Source organism: Pyrus communis, chromosome 13 (assembly GCF_041283825.1).
Source record: "Pyrus communis isolate YQ-2024b chromosome 13, ASM4128382v1, whole genome shotgun sequence".
NCBI lineage: Eukaryota > Viridiplantae > Streptophyta > Magnoliopsida > Rosales > Rosaceae > Pyrus > Pyrus communis.
Window position 1 is genome coordinate 28,783,295 of NC_142577.1, and position 17,775 is coordinate 28,801,069.

Genomic DNA, 17,775 nt, shown 5'->3' on the forward strand with positions numbered 1-17,775 from the left:
TTGTACGATTATAAATAATTTGATTTTTATTTAAAATTAATCATAAATAGTATTTGATAAAAATTAACCGTACGATGTATGATGAATGGTTAAGATGTGGGGATCCTAAATCCTAGGATCCCCACAAAGTGGCTTCGGAGAGAATCCTCTTCCAATTTCTACCACTCAGGTATATTGGTAATTTAGTATGGCATTGTTCCATGTTAATTATAATATGGAAATTTTTTTGAAATGTCTTATGATTTTGTACCCATTTTTCAATTTGTTATATAAACTAAAATTTTAAACAGTTTGTCATACCAACTTTCTGAAATCATCAATTTGTCATCTCACCCTAACTCCGTTAAGCTTTTCATCCAAAATAAGTCATGTGCCTTGCACATGACTTGTGTTAGGGTTATTTTTGTCATTTTAACATCTCACTTCCTTCTATTAAGTTGCATTTGATCAAAACAATTATAGGATGTTTAGTTTAGCATGTCATGAAATCAAATTTTATATGGGGCTATGTAATATGAGAAACGAGTTGAGGTTTGGTGGCAGAAATGGAGTTGCAGATGCATATATGCTGCTCAAACACAACGATCTGCATGAATACCCACAAACACAAAATTTAAGGATTTTACTAAATAAAAGTAAATAACTTGTAAAAAGATCTTAAATGATATAAATAACCTTGAACGCAAGTCATGTGCGACTTATTTTGGATGGAAAACTTAACAGAGTTAAGGTGAGATGACAAATTGATGATTTCAAAAAGTTGATATGACAAATTACTTAAAATTTTAGTTTACATAACAATTTGAAAAAGTTGTACAAGTTCATATGACAATAAAAAAAAATTTCCCTTATAATATTATATCATGTACATAGGCTTTTTCACACATGCTTTTATTGTTAATTTATGATTATTTTATTTGAGGTGGCCTTGTAATATTGACGTCATCTTTCTTTTTCCTTCGAGTTTTTACCCCATTGTCAACCAGAAAAAAAATAAAAAATAAAAATAAAAATAAATCTCACGATGTTAATTTTATATTGAAAATGTTTTGAGTGCTCAAACGGAGCCTTATATTATTGATAGTGATATTATTTTACTTTTAGTTGTGCAGAAGCACTGCCTGATGTTATTAAAAAAATGGATCCTCTCCGGATCCCTTCCACTTAATCTTTTCTATCAAATAATTCGGACCTTTGAAATTTGATTTAATAGCTAAAAACACATGCTTACTTTAAAAGTTATAATAATTTTAACCGTTAGATCAAATTTCAAGAACCTGAATTGTTTGATAAGGAGAATTAGATGAAAAAGGTCTGGAAATGATCATCTTCCTTAAAAACAAAACGTTGTAATAGTAGTGTGAAGATGTCATAGGAGTTGCCTTCGATTGTTTGACGATAGGTGAGAGAATGAGAATGAAAATATGGGCAAGTGCGAGGGCGCTTTTGGAAAAGTAGGTTGGGTGTTATGGAAATGAATCGATGGGATTGGATTGGGTCACCGGGGGTGGGATAAGATGAGACTGACCTTTTGTAGAAAGGGGCTTTGTTGGTGTGGGAGGGAAAGTTGTAGGTAATTCATAATTGATTAGGAATTTCTGGAAGAGCTTTATTGGGTGGTTGTTGTGTGAGTGATGATATTGACGGCCACCAAAACAAATGAATTAACGTAAGGGCCGTGGTCTTGTAGCAGACTAGTAAACGCCAAGGAACGCTATCTATGTATTAGCTTCTTGCAACACGTCGACGCGTATGATAATTGACTTTTTTTTGTTTAATTTTTAAAATTTTACTCGTTTTAAAAATTCATCATTTTATTAAAATATACTTTGAAAATAACGAACTTTTTTTGTTTTTTTGTTTTTAGCTTTTAATGGGAGAAGGTTATTTGGGTATTAAGAAAGCTTCATTCTTTTGCCTTCTCTCTTTGTATAAATAGATATATTAGTGATTCTAGAAAATTATAAGGTTCAAATAAACGTTAAAATTAGGTTTTGCTTATGAGTAGATGTTAAACATTTGAGTCATCTAAACAACGCTTTGATAATAAACAGATAGAAAATTCTTGATTTAGACATCACTAATTCAAATCAAATGCTTAACATTTAAAAGTCTGATTCAGCCACCAAAACCACACATAATTACTATCTACAAAAAACGAGTTTTACAAACTTTCTATATATTAGGATTCATTTCTCAAAAAAAGACATCTCATACTCATACCCATCATTTTGAAAAAATAAAAATAAAAATTGTCATTCATTTAAAAAAAAAAAAAAAAGGTATCTTATATTACAAGGCTAACATATATGCCCACTCATAATAGACAACGAATGTGAATAAGTTATGTGTTACTCTAAAAAAACCAATAAAGTCAAAATACCTTAAGGCGTTCGAAAAGATTTGAGAATCCACTAATTAATTGGGAGCCTAATGGAGTCATGGATCATGCCGACGAAATAATTGAACAAAATATTGTTTTGGATAAGAATATATTTCAATATCTCTAAATTTCTTGCCATGTAAATAAGAATCCATCTTCTCGACAAACTAGTCAACAAATAACACCACTCATTAATTAATTAAGGTAGCACAATTCAACTTGGAGCGTCTTAGAAATTTCTTGAATCAAACAACCACGTCGACGAAGACATCCTTAGAGACTAGAAGAAAATTGAGATTTTATTGTAAAGTTAGCGGGTAAGAGGAAAGAGTAGTTCTACTTATTTATAAGCAATGTAATATCTCGTTTTTTATTAATGGGCGATTTATTTTTAAAATGCTATTAACAGAATGCTGTAAATGTCCGCGAGTTTGTAACCGATAAACTTCACACGTAAAATAACTTGACTCTAATACACGATAAAATGGCGAAAAAAATTCCGCGATCATGACCGTTCATCGTACATCGTGTGGTTAGAAATCATTTAAATTTTAAAATTTAAAATTAAATATAAATAATATATAACGAAAACTGACAGAATTTATTTAAAGTTTAAAATTTAAAATTAAATACAAATAGTACCTAACAAAAAGGAGGCAGATTGTCTGCCCTCTTGTTTGGGTGCTTTTCCCATCCACTCCTATTTTGTGCAGTCACGGTTAAGCCACGTCAATATTTTATATTGATTTTTTTTATAGAGATAATAAGACAAAAAACAATAGGAATATAAAATGTTAACGTGGTTTAACCATGACCGCAAAAATAGAAGGGATAAGAAGGGCATCCAAACAGAAGGACAAACAATCTACCTCTTAACAAAAATTGATCACATAATGTATAATGAATAATCATAATCACAGAATTTCTCAAATCCCAGAAAAAAAATCCAACGAGATCCTTTTCCAATAAAATGAACAAGAAGGACAGCTTTCATTTAAGAGATTGTTGAAATTACATAGTACAAGCAGCCTGTAGTTGGTTGCGTGACACGTACGAGTGTAAACGTACGTGCGTACGCCAGCGGCCAGCCCTGTTTATTTAGCCGCTCCTCGATTAATACATTTTATCTCTGTTTCTCGTGTTTTGTTTGTCAACTTGAAGAAATTTTTTATTGTGGTAAAAATACGAATGAGATATTACGTGTTTTTATATAAATAATAGATAATTTTATTTTTTAAATTATTAATTTTTTATCATATATGTCTTATTATTTATATAATGATATGTAAAGTAACATATTCTATACCGATCACACTGAAAAATTCCTGATCAACTTGGCGTTGGGACGTCTGCCTCCACGTTTCCACGTGACCGCACTTTCCATTTGTTTTGTTATTTACTTGCTTTTGGCGCCAGATTTTTATTATTTGCTTTTATATTCTTAATAATTGTAGAAGATGGGAGATCGAGAAGGGAGTGATGCGTCGGCCACAGAGGGGTCGCACGTGTAGGTGGGTCTTAAGAGCAATCACATGATGCAGGGGCAGGAGGTCTAATCTGACCCCACACTACATTATTTATGTCGTGATTTTCACGCTTCGCGAGGACGAATTTGGAGTTGGGTGCGTGTGCCGATCGCGCCGATGAAGACTCATCAGATGCTAGTGCGCACAGTATTATGCCGCCCATGAATACGAAGATTTTTTTGAATTCATATTCTATTTTACTTCTTACACACTCATTATTAATATTTATTTTTTGATTTTTTTTAAATTTAATTGATGCAACGGTTGCAAATTAAAACATTGTGTATGAAGTAAATAGAGGGATGTGGATAACACACCTTTCTTTTTATATCAAACAATATTATCTATGACGAAAGAATGAGGTAAGCCTCACAATGAGTAAACACATTTTTTTTTACGATAATCAAATTTAAGAGCACTTACTTATAAATGAAAAATAATACTTATAGGCTATAGCACTAAGTAGCTCAAAATGAAAAGATATGAGTGGGCACAGAAAATTATTAAGAAATGGATTTGCAACTTAAATAATTAGAAATATTTGTGCAAGTTCAATTTAGTGAGTCCGGATTCTCACCGGATATTCTTTGTGAGGATTTTGAGAACTCGTGAATCATATATGTTTATCGTACATCGTGCTGTAAGAAATCATTTAAATATTTTTATTTAAAATTAAACACAGACCGTACATGACAAAAACTGACCGCACGATGTATGATGAACGAACACGATTTACGAATCCTCACCAAAAAGATCCGAAACGGATCTTGTTGGTAGTTTAGGAACACAAAAATCTTACTAGGCAGTTTATAATACAGTATTTAATAAGTAGTAAAACTTTCAATTATTTCATGTCTTTTTGGTTATACATAGAGAAAAATGAGAGTTAAAAGACAACATTGATCCAATTACTAAGGAAACGTTTGTTACATTTTCTTTTCTTCTTTCCCGCGTTAGCGTTGTGTTTTATGCTACAACAACAACTCAACAGTACGTACGTACGTTCCAGCTTAAGCCCTGGCTCTCTCTCTCTCTCTCCCTCTCACTAATCACTTCTATCCATGTTATTATTATTATTTTATTAGTACAATTAATTAATCTTATTATCCATTTTAGTCGTGGTTTGCAATATTGGAGAGCCTACTTTTCCTCCTTTCTCTTGTTTGATTCTTTCGGGGTTTCCAGCAATTCTATTTGCACAAGTCCAATTAGTTGAAGAAATACCAACATGATCTTCTTCGGATCTTTTTTGCGAGGATAATGGGATCCGTGAATCGTGTCCGTTCATCGTTCATCGTACATCGTACATCGAACCATCAATTTTTGTAAAGTACTGTTTATATTTAATTTTATATAAAAATATTTAAAATAATTTTTTACAGCACAATGTACGATAAACAAATAGAATTAACAGATTTCCATAATTCTTATAAAGAGGATCCGGATCCTGACAAGGATCCGGATTCAAAGAAATATTCAATTGGTTTGTTGGAATTGCATATCAACACTATAAATAATCAACGTCGTACAAAGACTTGATTAATCATCAAAATACAGGCCTGCCGCCTACCCTTCGTTTTATTGGGAGGAGGCTGCTGTCTAGTGTTGTTTGGTATCTACTATCTTCTAATCATGTCATGCATGACAAAAAATTTGATGCATCGTCACATGCCTTGCCTTGCGCAACAAGCAACAACTAATTTGTATAAAACTAAAAGTAAATTAACACCACAACTTGAGAGATTCAGCAAAAGACAATAAGTCAATGTAGACCAATAGGCAATAGTAGAACGGAAAATGAAAGGAAGTCGGTATGCGTTGAGAGTAATTTTTTTGTGTATTTAGAACATATTCATGTGATGTTATTGTTCGACTTAAATTATAACATTGATCTTATCATCTATTTTTATTATGACATGTGAAATAATAGATCACATGTATAGTGTTTTCGATGCCTATTATGTGTTGGAGTACTTTGTTTTCGCAAACGACATCAATAAGCTGTCCATACGAAATTATATAACACGCAAGTCTTGCTTTGCTGGCCTGTCGTTTCTAAACACTGTATACTTTGCTAGATATTTACAAAGAACAAGCGGCTGCTTAAAAACAAGCGTCGAGCGTCAAATGGAAGGATTTTAAATTCATATACAAGTGGCCGTTTTCATTCTCTATCCCTATCCAATTAAAACTAAGGCTTAACCTAAATGATTTTTGAGATTATCATAACTCTTCAGTTTGATTTTTGACATTTAAATTTGATAAAATTTATCCATGAGGTTATCCATTGTAAATCATTTTGGTTATTATGTGAAAAAATTTCTGTTAAATTGAAGAAACTACAAATTCAAGAGGAGAAGTTGGTTTGACAGAAATTTCTCATAGAATGACCAAAATGATTGACCGCGGTCAATTTCAGAGAATACTTCTATGAATTTAAATCTCGATAATTAAAGTTATAAGTTATGTTAATTTTAGAGACCATTTTGAATAAAAAGTCTCAAACTAATTAAACTAGGATTGCATGAAAAAGTAAGAAAAATAATTACTAAAAATGTTTAGAACATAATGCATTAGAGTTTTTTCTTATGAACAGTTATAATGTCGTGGAGCATACCAAGACGTCTTGCTATATATTTGTTACCAAAAATCAAGAAACACGTTAAACACGTGCTATTCCAAAACCTAGCTTTGAAGACTTCTGAATTATATGTATGTATACATAAGTTTTTCATCGCAAATAGTTATTTAGACGCATAAAATTGACATATTTGTTAACAAATTGTTTAATACACGTGAAATTCACATACAATGGTAGCATTGAAAAATCTTTATTAGAGTGCATGTCGGTTAAGTATGTTAATTTTATGTGTGCAGTATTATTGTAGGTTTATTAGGGGAACAACCTTTCACGAGTTCCTTGTTTTTCCACCATGCATGATGGTATTAGGTTTGTATGGTTTTATCTACATACTTATTTTATCTCTCTCACGCTCCTCCTAATTTTTTACCATGCCTTGTCCAATCCTCATGTATGTTGGTCACAATTTCTGAATGACTAATTACTTGGCTCTCAAGAAATTTGGAATCCCATCTGACACAAAAATGTAACGTGGTGGGCCCATACCTTTCATCTATAATCTTTTCCACTGTACAGAATTTATGAATCACGAAAATTCCTTGAAAGCAATTCATAGCTACATAATGTCCTTTTTTCTTCTTTGTTTTTTCTTTTTTTCCTTCTTTAGGAGTGGGCAAGGTACAAATTCCTACTTAACTTCCTACTTTATTTCCCATATTAATATTTTAGGTTGCTTGCCTCTAATCTTCCTAATTTTTCTTTCTTTATTTTGCTAACAAACTTAGAGCTCGTTCGGAAGTGTTTTTAAAATAGTTTATAGCGTTTTTGGTGAAAATATTTTTAGGACAAATTCTGTTTAAAAATGCATGTAAATCCTAGAAAAGCACCTGTAGTGCTTTTGGAACTCAAAAACATTGTCTCTAAAAATTCTTTCAATCATTTTTAAAAGTACATACTAAGCCATTTAGTACTACGGTCTAGTGGTATTCCTTTTCACTTGTAAGTAAGATGTCTTAGGTTCGATTATCGCCAAAAGTGAATTTTAACCACATTGTTGCTCGCCCATTGTGAGGCTAAGCCCACCCCTCCCCCTAATGAAGATAATATCGATTGTTAAGAAAAAAACTACATATTAACCCTTAATCTAATCTTCCTACTTGCTAATCCTAGAAGAAAATAATTGCCTGAGAGCGTATCCAATAAGGTCCCTAACTTAACAGGTTCTATCTGTCCACTAAGGCAACACCTCAAAATTTTGTTACAACTACTTTTGTTACCAACTTTTTTCCCGCTGCTAGTACCATAATGATTCGCATAATACTTTTGTCTTTCTTCTCCTCTTGGCAATTCGAACTTCTTTTATTAGATGATATATAAATAATTCTAAACTAGGTTTTTCACACAACAAGTATGTCCTTAGTTAAGAAAAACAAGGACATTTTATAAGTTATTTTTATGATGTGACTCAATCATCGACAATTAATTAGTTTATTTTATTATATTTCAAGCGCGATAATTTATTAAACCACTAATTGTTAGAGCATCCCCAGAGAAGTTTTACATTTTTTGTTAAACTCGTAAGTGAAGGGTATCAAAAAACTATTTTAGCTACTCAGTTTAACTTTTCGTTTCTAACAAAACTCTCTATTTTAACAAAATTCGAATATTTTATTATTAACAGTTCAAACCCAACTTACTCGTTTTTCAAAATAATATTCGCTCTTCTTCTCATTGCTCAATTCAGGGATAAAAATTAGTAGTAAATCTTTTAAGTTATAATTATTTGGTCCAGTGGTTGAATGGAAAAGAAAGGCCCATCCATATCTGTCCTTCCCCCCACCACCATCCCCCACGCCACCCCTAACCCAACCTATTCACGGGTAGAAATACTGGTTGATGTCTGCATCAAGCTCTCAGCCTCTCACTAAGAAAATAAATGGGAAACCTAAAAAAGCAGATCGCCTAATCCATTTAATCAGCAATATAATGCAAACAGAAACCACTGTCTGGAAAGCAAAGAGAGAACTTAGCTCGTCTAAGATAAACATGCTTTGGGCATAAAGTCCCCACCCACGACATGCAGATGGACGGACACGAAAAGTTTAGACCTGTTCTGCTTAAAGCATAGTCTTTGTTAGGTACCTAAATCCGAAAATCTAGCTGTACTTAATTAATTAGATTACTTCCTAATCGAGTTTTTGTTTTAGGGTTTTAGAGTTTGGCCAGCTATACCCTCAATACAGGGATATTGTTTAGGTTATATTAATTTGGTTGTTTAATTGAAAAGCTGCATCTTAGATATATAGTATATGCTTTTGGTAATATTTCCAATCGAAGGAGTCGTCGTGGTCCTTCAAGTAGGTGCATGGTTGGCTTACATTACATGGCATGACAAGATCAAATACAAGGTTTAATTTTGTCCATGATGCTTTACGATAATCTAAAATATTGTTCCATTAGTTTTGTATAGAACGTGCATCGATGAATAATTCATTCAACGTGATTGTCGAACTGCGACGTGATATCATGTTATTCATGTATAACATACATGTTTGTTTACTAATATTACACGATAATTTTAATTATCGTCTACTCATATTATAACGTTACACGTGGGTTTATAACGCATATGACATCGTAATTTTCATACTCATAATATTTTATAATTTCTTTTTAATTGGAAGAAAAGGCATACCTACTATGCAACTATGTCAAACTGGCAAACGGGCGGATCAATATTTTAAAAGAATTATAGGTCTGAGAGAGCAAACCAAACCTCGGAGAGAACAATGGATGCATGATCCAACTTTTACGTTAGATGTGGAGATTTTGTGGACAATCTAATTGTTAAAGCTTGTTTTTGTGGTAGCGTCCAAAGAAGATTTTGTCTAATTATATAAGTAATTCCTAATTGTATTTGTTCGCTGGGAAAAGTTTAGGGTCGCTTTAGTAATACTTTACTAAAACAAACTTCTGCTTAGAAGAACAACACTTTTATTAGAAGCACATCGATAATTTTGATAAAAATGTAAGTGAATATTAGTAAATCACTTAAAGTATTTTTTTAAATCCATAAGTTTTTTTTATTTTTAATTTTTTTTACTTAATATTATCAAAAACGTTTTTAGTAATCTAGAAGTGTTTTTAATTTACTAATTTATGGCGCGTTTACGTACCCGTAATCGGAATCAAAATGTGGAATTGAATTCCGATTACGGACTACTTCAGTGTTTACTAAATCTAGAGGAGTCGAAAAAGTGGTGGGACCCACAAAAATTTTGGAATTCAATTCCTTCTTTTGGAGGAATTGGACTCCTGAGATCTATAAGGTATTTCAATTCCGCCTGTTGTGGGGAATCCGGAATACAAATTTTCTACCACTTATATCCTCACTTTATTTTTAAAATTCCTGCACTACCCTTTGCATTAACACAGAAGATCCACCTGCCGCTGTCCAACAATAATGTCCAGTGCTACTCCCTCCCCCAACACCGCAACCACCCATGCCCAGGGATGCAACCCAAACCCACTACTCCCACTTTCCACCATATCTTTATGTTTTCCCAGGAAAATTTTGAAATCAAAATGCACTGGGTTAAAGAGAAAGATAGAGAGAAAAGAAGAAGAAGAAGAGAATGAGGGAATGAGGGACTTTAGTTTATTTGCCATCAAATGCCCAAGACTTGAAATAAATAAACTTGAATTATAATGGAATGGATTGAGATAGCGAGAGGTGGCGGTGAGGAGTGGGTTCTTCGGGAAGAGAAAGATAAGATTGGTGGGGTTGAGTTATTTTTTATTTAAACAAATATATATATATATTTTTTTTTTTATGAATTATTATATAAAATTTTGTTATATAGATTTTGAATAAGGGCATTTTTGTAATCATATTGAATTATAGTCCGATTCTAGTGAATTAGTAAACACTTAAATGGAATCAGTACTTTTTTTACTCTGATTCCAGAAAATTTAAGTAAACAGTTTTAACAGGAATCCAATTTCAACTCCTCCTTAATTCAATTCCTCTCATTCTGATTACGGAATAGTAAACGAGCCATTAGTGAGTAAAAGGATTTGGTCAGGTGTGCGGTGTGTTGCAATGCGGGTTGGTGTTTGATTGAATGAAGACATGTGAGTAGGAAGTCGGCCAATGCGACTGGTGAGCCGGTTTCTAATTTTATACGGCCTGTGTTCGGAAATTAGTGTTTGTTTGTGTTGGACTAAACTATTATAGCTCGAGAACACGATTCAGTACACAGTACACTAAGTGTCATAATATAATGGATTAAAAAATTTTTCTTAAATTTCATTGTATTATTACATTGGTGTGTCAGACCTTGTTCCCGACACATTGAAAAATAATTTCTCGAAAATATTAGAGGACCTCCTTCCATGGGCTACTAATGGTAGTGCCCATTGCGGGCCAGCTGGCACAATTCGAAACAAACGAAAATACCTATTGGGTTAATATTTAGCCCATACAATAAATAAAAATTATTTCTATTTATAAACTGCTGTTAGGTCACGCAATTTGTGCCTTCTTGTTTGCAAATGCGATTCACTTACAAATTTACAAGACAGAAAATCACTCTAATTGGATGCATAACACAGGAAAGGTTTATTTTATGAACCAAAAGCATTGTCATTTAAAAAGGCCATGAAAAAAAAAGCCACCAATCCATCTTCAATCCTGTTTGTTTTTTGTTATGTTGTTTTATTTCAAAATAACCCTGATTTTGTCAGAGAATTTTGGATAATTCATAAGATGTTGAAGGAGACCGATGTTCATTACGGCCATTCATGAAGTTCAAGGTGTTCGAGATAAGAGTTTATGCTCAGTGGCAAGATTTAAGGCAATGGTTCATACATTTTTGGGATGCCAACTTGACAATGAAATGTTTAGACTTAAGTTGTTGCTAGGCTCTGTGCGATGGGTTTCAGGTGGCACAAACTAATAGTAACAGAAGCAAATTAAAATCATAAAGGATCAAACTTGTTTTGATAGCAAATCAAAAATCAAACAACAAATGTGTCATGTTAAGAGACAAAATTGTTACGCCCTTAAATTAGACACACAACAATAACACAATCTAAAGGCAAAACAATACTACAATGTGCAATACCGACATCATAACGACACGTTCTTCCATATAAATCTCTAATTAATTTGATCACTTACGTCTCACTTTTCTATCATGTCCATCAATTATTCAAATATAACTGCAAAGATCCACTATTTTGCAAATTGTGTAAGTTATTTAAGATGTGAAATTAATAATCAAAAAGCTATTTAAGATGTGTTTCTTAGTTTAGTTTTTTGTTTTATTTATTTATTTATTTAAATTCCAAGTAGTTCACCAGTCAAAACATTCTTTGCATAAATTCCACTGGAAAATGAACAAAATTATTCCATTGATTGCGTAATAAAGTTACAAGAATCTCTGGATTGCATGCTAACTCAACTTTAGATTTAAGTTGAGGATTTTTAATACAACACAAGTAACGTGGGAGGTGAAATTCAAACTCGAGACCTCGAGTGCAATATTACTCATCTTTAAAGTAAGGAATTAGGCTTACAGTTTCAATTTGTCATGTTAATAATGATTTCAACCAATTGAGCTACACGCTTTTTACAATACCAAAACCGAGATCAAAACGTAAACATATGATCATTTATACAATGCCTATCACGTCAGATTTAAACATAAATCTATGTTAACTCTTAACTCACCATACAAAGAACAGATAATCAACAACAAAGTATTATTAGTTCCAACATTTCTTTGATTTTAGATATATAAAATGTTGCTGTAATAAACATTACAAATTACAACAAGATATAAAATGAGAGACAATTCATTCAGTTTCAGCTTTGTTTGGATCATACGGGATGTTTGTTGAGATCCAAACCCGTATCCGCCCCAGCCTCCGCCTCCCTTTTTTCCTCTTCCTGTTTTTGGTCTTTCATCATAAGAGAGTCGTTATCTTCCTCAAAATCATCAACTTCGAAAGAACGCCTCCATTCCATCGACGCCGTCTTGCCGAAGTGCTTGGCTGCCACCTGTATCCGCCTGAGTATCGCAAAGAACTCCTCCACCTCCTCCTCCGTTTCCGTCTCCTGACCTCTGTTACGATCTTCCTCGACTCCTCTCGCTCTCTTCCCTTCTAATTCTCCTCCGTCGTCGCGCTTCCGCTTATCCGCATCCATTGCCTGATAATCTGACAATACGACGCCGTGGACGGCGATGCCGACAATACAGCTCGAGATCTAGAGCGACGAGGTTGCGTGTAATTAATGTTGTTGTTGCTGTTTATATTGGTAGACCTTGATTTCTGTGACGTTTGATTAGTCTTTTGCTTTGGTTTTTCTTTTTAATTAAGTAACCAATGAGGTGGGTGCTAAGTGATGCGGGTATCATTTGAGAGAGTTGCGTCATCGGAGTGACGTTTGAACTTTGAAACATGCAACCGCGAGTTGGACCGCTTTGGACTTTGCCAGCTCAAACCTTCCAACATGCCACGGCCTAGCCAGATTTCACATGTTAATGTCTCGATGTTTCAATTCGATTACATGTTCTATTGTTTTTTATCAAAACATTACATATTATATGAGTTTAAAATGGGTGATTGATTTACGATATTGATATATTATTATAGTATTATTTGAGATTAATTATGTTTATGTAAGGGAACTTAAATATTTCGTAACTATGAATCAATTAAAGTATGACAACCGAATAATTTGAGAAGTTTGTTCCTTCAAATGAACTATTGAAAGCGTATTTTATAAAATTTATAGTTGTTGAGTTTTATTTCAGGTTTTCTAATATATATATATATATATATATATATTTTTTTTTTTTTTTTTTTTTTTTTATTACCAATTGTTGTACATACACACTTAGGCATAAAGGTGAACTTGATTAACTCAACTTTCAGTGCAGTTAGCTTTTGCGCAATTCGCCTTTAAATAATTTCAGTTATACAAGAATCATAGTCTCTCAAAATCTCAACAGAATACATCTTCTTTAATCTTCATCCATTTCGTTAAATCTCCACATTATAATAATCCAACGATTTATGACATGACATATCACCTTTAATTAATTTTAGTTGTAAATACAATTAAGTTTTAGATTTTATAAAAAGAAAATAAAATTTCCTCTAACGTTTGTTAACTTTCTTTGCCGTCCATCAATTAACGTGCCTTTCTTTCTTTTTCCATTTTGTTAATGCAAGAGAGCGGAAATATGTGATTGGGAAAATAAACAAGGACACATGATGGACACCGAAGAGAGTTAACAGACGTTCGAAAGTTATTTCCTTTTTATAAAAAGAAAGACTTAAAAGAAATTAAAATTAATTAAAGATGATTTGTCATGTTCTAAATTGGTGAATTATTATATTGGTGGAAATTACTGAAATGCGTAAATTCACAAAAGTTGAATGTAAAGACTCAAGATCCTTGATAAAGGAAATAATAGCACAACACAAATAGTTCATTAAACCAACAAAATCTAAAGTTGTTGTACTCACAAAATTCCAATTTTTAAACAAAGAGGAGGGTCAAATAATTTCCAAATAAATTTGATATTTGTAGAGAACCACATGAACCAAATTAAGCATAAGTTTTGCAAATTGCAATCTACCAACACGAGAAACTGCCTAATCATATATCCACATTTGCACAAAGCCCATCAATTTACCCATCTAACTTGGATCACATTCCGGATCCGGATCTGCATTCAAATCCAAGCCCATATTCTCCTCCACACCACAATCTTGCATGTTGGTCCCCAGTTGAACGTCGTTTGCTTCTTCATCACGCTCGAGCATTGCCCTCAATCGGGATCCTCCGCCCGCTACTTTAAGGCTGCCGCCACCATCAGCATTCTTGAAGTGCCTGAACACCCGGCGTATCCGTCCGAGGATAGCGAAGAACTCGTCAACCTCGTCCTCCTTCACGGCCGTGACGTCTCCCTTATAATCCCGAGCCTTCTTTTGCCTTTGCCTCCCTGAGATGATGCCGTCGCTGTCCGGCTGCTTTCTCTTCTCTGCCTCCATTTCTTTTCCGTTAAACATTGCCGTCACCTGGTTGCTTAAGAAATTAGAAAAGACGAGGCATATATGCGCCGTTTGGTATGGTAGGAATGAACTGGAGAAATGTTGGGTGTTATTGGTGACACGTTGGAAACACTCTAGCCAAGTGTGTTTTTTATTTTTTTTTTGGTATTCGAATAAGGGCAGTCCATCTGGTTTTGGGTCGGAAAGACTCACACAAGTATTTCAGCCTTCTTCGTCATTATCGTTTGATTCGTCAATGGTATGAATCAAATCCATGATGAGCCATGTGAAATACATGCTTATAATTGGTCCTAACCACTAAGTCACCATTTGATGGTTACCCTATCCACGTGTATCACTTGCTCCGGATTTTTTTGGAGGAGTTTGGTTGTGAGAGGAGTGTGACGTCAACGAACGGGAGGATGTGAGGTAAGACGATGTCCAACTGTACAAAGCCCAATGAAGATTACAAGAAGACTAAAATCCGTTATTCACACTTACTGGACTTGAAACAAATGCAGTTAAGAAACTTTCATTACAAGCCCATGAGACCTTGAGTCGTCAGATGTTCTTAATAACTTGAGTTGTAAGTTTTTCTGTTGATATTTGAATGAGAGGACTATATATTTGGTCATCTTCGTTACCGGGCAACGGGGGATGATGTTGGTGGTAATGTAATTATGAGTCATTGAATACATGGCTAGATGATTTCAACAACTTGAGCTACAAATCCCTTAAAGAAGGTGTAAGTTGTTTATCGTAATGTACATTTGGGACCTCGAGTGCAAAACTAAATACTTCTAGCAATTTGAGTTACAATTTCCTTTCTACTGTTATTTTATTTGAGAGGATGACTTTTGGTCACTTTCGTAGCCGGCCTAATAGAAAGTATAGGTTGTTGATGGTAATATAGGTATGGGACCATTGTAATAGTCGATTAGTGTACGTAGCTCTTGTCGACGTGCAATTGAGTTCAAATTGGAGGACCAATTAGTCAATTAATCGAAGTGCATGCGGATGAAAGTGTGCCTTTTTGTGAGTCCATCCGCATAAAGCATCTTGGGAAAAATCGGGGATAAAAGATTGTTTTTGACGTTAAGATGTGTTGCTTCGTAATATTTACAAGCATATGTAAGACTCATTTAGAAATGCTTTTGATATAACTTAAAGCGCTTTTAAAAAAACTCTTTTGGGTTCCGAAAGCACTTGACGTAACTTGTGATTCTTATAGGAAACATTTGAAGTGTTTTTTTAGGATTCACTTGTATTTTTACTAAAGATTGGTTCCAAAACGTGAAAATGTTTTCAATCATTTAAAAAAACTTCCAAACAAATCCATAAATTATTATTGTGTCTGGATCTCCTAAAGATACATTGGGCCCAAGTTTTGATTTACATACCCCCACATTTTTCAGGCCCACACCCATTTGCATCAGGCTGGATCTTCCAAAGATATATTGGGCCCAAGTTTTGAATCTTTTGACAACACATGTGGTCCATTCACCAATTAGCCACCCACGCCACAAACTCTTGCAAGGTACTTTTCTTGGTATCTACCAAAGGGTTGAAATCAACGGTCGGATTTAATTCTTTGTAGGACAATTTTAACAGTTGTCCTTCTCGATGGGAAGAGATCCGGTCCGGATATCTCCTATCAAAGGTCCAGGATCAAGTGATCCGGACCGTTAAAATTTAATCCAACAGCTATAATTATTATAACTTTAGAGGAGTCTCATGTTTGTAGCCGTTAAATCAAATTTCAACGGTTCGGATCATTTGATCTTGAACCTTTGATGGGAGAGATCCGGACCGGATCTCTCGCCCTTCTCGATTGGTCATAGCTTAAATGACTAACAACATTAGGTAAAACGGTAGTTCAGTTTCTTTACTCATGCAGTGCTGTGAGTGCGTGCATAAGGGGGTTTGTTCAACAAAGATTTTGGTAATTTTGGTGTTTAGCCATTCCGTTAATAGTTAACAGAGAATTTTATGGTTTAACGGCCTGCAGTAATTTGGTGTTTTGTAAATTGTGTTTTAATTTGGCAGCTAGATGGGAACTTGTTAATTGTTGTTAAATGTGCTTTAGTGGCACAAGAAGTTGTATTAGTATTAACGAATGAGTTGTGACTACCTAATATCTCATATGCAGAACGCCACAGTAATGATAAACCCTTGCCATATAAGTTATTTTCTATTGTTAAAAGGATAGCCAGTGACACACAAAGCAAATATTGTAAGAAGTGTGTTGGTCGACACTTAGTTAGTGAAAGGTTTTAGATTTGATTTTCGCCAAAAACGAATTTGAATCACATTATTGCTAGCATATTGTGAGGCTAAACTTATTCCCTCTCTTTAATTTAAATAAAGATAATATCATTTAAAAAAAAATGTGCTGGTCGTATAAACAAACAAATAATGTAGGTACTTCCTTCAGTGTACGAGGGGCCATGCATATGCATGCATGGACAATTCAAAGACGATTTTCGTCTTCACGTGCCCACCGTCGATGCCCCACGATTTATAATTTTATAAGTAATAATTGTTGAATTTTAAGCTTGATTCGTGCTGCCAAATATTCTTAATTCTCTCTCATCCTTTTGTTTACCGGATAACTTTGACTATTACTTAATTTCTAATAAGACGATTTAGCATCCAAGGAAAGTGTTTAGACAAATTGTCCTTATGCTTTGCAGTTGGCTCGCATACTGAGATACTGAGATAACCAAATTAACCATGCATCTGCACATATCAAATCCTTCCCTTCTTCCTTTTACAAAATAAAAATTAATCGCAGTATATATTTTAATTTTAATTTTATTTATCAACAGTACATTTTTGACATCCGAACCCAGTTGTTAGTGTTTACTGCCATTGGGGATCTTATGAAATTTGAATGTCGGCCAAACTAACATTCAACATTTCAAAAACCCTAGCTAGTTAGGGTTTTTCCATTCCAATGAAAACAGGACGCAATTCGATAATAAAACCAGATTAAACTCAGATTAAACTCATGGCATTATTCGATCTGTAGAAACAATATCTGTGGTACCCATAAGCAAGATTCCAAGTAACTGCAGCCTGCAGCGAGTGATCCAAAGTTTCAAACCTGCTTCCTTTCGTTTTCTTTTGGTAAGTTTGGCTCACACTTTAAAAGCATACTGTCAAAAAAACAAAATACATAGAGACTTAAAATATTAATTGGTTTTGTCAGTAAGATA